We start from the raw sequence: 4151 nt of genomic DNA on the forward strand, positions 1-4151 counted from the left end.
TGAGACTTCTTCTTATCCTTGACATATAAGCAATTATAGGACAAAATCTCATGAAATTGCATCAATTTACTCATGGTTGATTGAATCCAAGTACATATGAATTTCTACCCAAATGGCTTACTTGTAACTCAAGAAAGTGTATAAAACCTATTAAAAACAAAGGAAAAAGACTAGTAAAACTAGGCTAAGATGCCCTGGCATCACCTATTAAGAATGATCTTCATGGAAAATTTCATTATTTTGACTAAGCTTGTTATATATATGCAAACTAAGAAAATGCAACTAAAAATTCTAAAAGACCAAAAAATAACAGAAAAATTAAAATACAAAAGTGTTGGGATTAGAAATTGTCATCCAAAAATCGCTGATCGGTCGGACGACCTCCCCACACTTAAAAGTTTGCCCTGTCATCGGTGCATTCAAAGATGAGCAAGGGGGTACGGCGACTTTCCAGATTGCCACCTTCAGCTGGTGGATCAACCAGTTGCTGCGTGTTCTTTTTTCCTCTCTCCTTGTTGCTTATGGTGACTTAACCTAAAAATAGAAAACAAGGTAAGAAGATAAGTAAATGCAAAAGCAAGGAAGCATAGGTTGTTGGAATGAGGTGAGAATCACTAGAATGGAGTGAGTGATAAGTGTGTGACATTGATGAAAATAAGCATGTCACAATTACACAAATGGATCATTGTACTATTCTTGTCACTAAACACAACATGATAATTACAAGGATCATTCCCACTTTGTCATCCCCAAAATTAGAGGAAAGTAAAGTGAGCTTAATTGATCCTAGTCCATAAGTCCTAACCACTCATTAATTAATTTGGTGACAACTAGAGTCAATGGAGACAAATTATCAATCACTTGGACATTAGTAACTTAAGGTTACCCAAGTTACCAACCCAAGCCAAGAACGCAAAAATCTACACTAAAATCCAACCAAGCATTTTATCAAACACTTTGAAAAAAATAACAATTATAATTCAATTGAACATAAACAAATATAAAACATAAACAACATTAATTGAAATTAAAAGCAACAAAGTGTCATAAACATAAAGGCAACAAAAAAAAGGAAATGACAAGTAAAACAAGAAGAGCAAAGATGTAAGAACAATAAATTGTAAAGAAAAGTAAATCAAAACAACAATTAAACCTAAATCTAATAGGAATCAATCCTAATTCTAACCTAATTCTAGAGAGAAGAGAGAGCTTCTCTCTCTAGAATATAATTGCTCTTCCCTTGATCCATCTTGAATTCAGCCTTTAATAGCTTAAAAAATGAGTTAGATTTGGGCCTGGATGGCTCAGAAATTGCCGCTTGTCACAAGTACACGTGGGTGACGTGTGCGTGTCGCCTGGCAGATTTCCTCCTCACACGTATGCGTGGGTCACACATGCGTGTCGCTATAAATCCTCCAAATGCTCATTTCTTCATGAGTTCTCCACTTTGCATGTTGATGTGAGAATTAGTGTTGGTCTAGAATTTCTCAATAGAAAAGAACTTCGTTGCAAACATAGTTCCAAACTAACTAATAACTCTCAATCAAAGTTTATCACAAGTACAAACCCCAATAAAAATAAACCGAAGTATTTAAACCTCGGGTTGTCTCTCAAGGAATTGCAATGAAGTGCTCAATTATTGGCTATGAAGGAACAAGGGGGTTTGATTTGGTGATTGACAAGAAAAGTAAATAACAAGAAAGTAAATGACAATTAACTAATAAAGGAAAGGAAAAGAACTCTTGGCTAAGGCATAGAAATTGAGATTACCATCCATGTCCAACAACCATATATTGACAATTATGAGGGACTAACCCATCAAGTCTACTTCTATGCTTGAAGTATGTCAAATAAGCTTCATCAACATCAACCATAAGTCCCAACATAGCTATTAATTAGCTTAATAGTAGGTTAGTGTCAATGGACATCAAATTGATCAACATGGGACCCAAATCACCAATCCAATTAGAACCAATGACTCAAGGTCACTCAATTCCCTTAGCCTAGGCCAAGAGTATAGAAAACTACTCTATAACTAGTGAAAACATTTTATCAAACACCTAGAGTGTAATAAAAGCAAATATCACAAAATGCAAGGATTAATAAAAGCCATAACAAACATAAGAAAGAAATCAACAATAACAACTAAACTAAACATAAGAAGACATGAAAACATAAAATTGCATTAAAAGAGAATTGAAATTGATAAGAAAGTTCATAAACTAAATTAGCAAAATAAAAAATTAACAAGAAAACTAAGAGGATTAAGACAATAGAACAATAAAATATAAAGAATTAAAACTTGGATCCAAGAAAATTTGACCCAAACTACCCTAAATTCCAGAGAAAAGAGAGAGCTTCCCTTTCTAGAATTCTAACCTAAAACATGGTGAAAAAATAAACTATCACTACTCCCCCCCGGTTCCCTTCCAATTCTTGGGTTTAAAAGTATCAGAATCGAGTTGGATTTGGGCCTCCTTGAGCTCAGAAATCGCCCCCAGCGTATTGCCTTTAATGAGGTCATGTGCCGCTTCTCATGCGTATGCATGGGTCACGCGTACGCGTCACTGCAACTTTCCTTATCACGCGTACGCGTCGCCTTGACAATTTCCTTCTTCACGCGTGCGCGTCATATTTTCCATGAATTCTCCTTTTTTCATGCTTTTCTCTTTACTCCTTTGATCCATTCCTTGTCTTTTAACCCTGAAATCACAAATAAATATATCACGGTGATGAAGGAAAACTGATTCCACACAAACTCACCGGCAAGTGTACCGAGTCGCATCAAGTAGTAATAACTCACAAGAGTGAGGTCGATCCCACAGGGATTGACGGATTGAGCAACTTTAGTATGGTGATGAATTTAGTTAAGCGAATATTTGATGATTTGAGTGAAACTTGATTAACAGAAGTAAAATTGCAAGAAAATAAAAGGTAGAAGGTAAATTGACAAAATCTTAAAGTGCAGAAGAAGTAAATTGCAGAAACTTAAAGTGCAAGAAATTAAACAAGCTGAAACTTAAAGTGCAAGAAAGGTAAATAAATGAAACTTAAAGTGCAAGAAATTTAAATTGCTGAATCTAAATTGACACGAAACTTAAATTGCATCATGAATAAAGGGATTTGGGTACTGGGATTCAAAATTGAGCTGGAAAATGTAAATTGAAGTAAATCAGAGAACTATGAGATGAAGAGATTCAGATCAGGGTCTCAATAGCAAAACAAAAATAGTAAATTGCAGATGAATTCAAAATAGCAAGGAAACATAGATCAATTCTGAAATCCTAAAGAAAAATTGACAAATTCAGTGAAGTGACAACAACAGAGAGAAAGCCTAGAGCTCAATTGCTCTCTTGTCAAAACAGACAAGATTATATTGAAGAAGAAAGAAAATGAAACTTCGAAGAAAAGGAAACCCAGATCTGATCTCAAGCTCTCAAATTCTAAACAGAAAATTACAAGAGAAAAAGAAAAGTAAAAGAAAAGTGTGAAGTAAAAGTTTTTTTCAAATCAAATTTGATCCTATTTATACACTTTCTATTTTCAGTCATTGAGCAATTAGAATGGGCTTTTGGGTTGGCCTTGAATGAAAGTGGGTTGGGGTGCATTGTAGCTCCTTCCAGTGGAGCGCTCCCTGCATGAAATGAGCGCTACGTTCCTTCCTTACGTGTTCCTTTCACGTGCGCAACTCCTTCTACTAGCGCTCACTTATTTAGCGCTGCGCTCCTTTATTAAGCGCTGGCTTCTTGGTTGAGCGCTCTCCCTTGGTGCTCCCTTACTGAGCGCTACGCTCACTCATTGAGCGCTGCTTCTTTGGTGCGTGCCTTCCTCAAATTAGCGCTGCCTTAGTGAGCGCTACGTTTGCAATTTGAGTCTCACTAAAATTATAAGGTCTTTGCATCACTACAAGAAAAACACCCATTCAGGTACACTTGAAAAATGTAGCCAAAAGTGAAAAAAAATGATGCCTTAGGCTACGGCTACGGACAAATTCATATGTACCAAGTGCACAAAATCAAAAATACAACCACCAGAATTACACAAACAAATTTCAGCCATAGCAATACAACTTCAGTGTTAATAAAGCCAACAAACATTTTCAGCCATAGCAATTAATGTAAATGCAAGTAAAAAACTATGGAACAAAGAAT

The sequence above is a fragment of the Arachis hypogaea genome, chromosome 17 (assembly GCF_003086295.3).
Source record: "Arachis hypogaea cultivar Tifrunner chromosome 17, arahy.Tifrunner.gnm2.J5K5, whole genome shotgun sequence".
Taxonomy (NCBI): domain Eukaryota; kingdom Viridiplantae; phylum Streptophyta; class Magnoliopsida; order Fabales; family Fabaceae; genus Arachis; species Arachis hypogaea.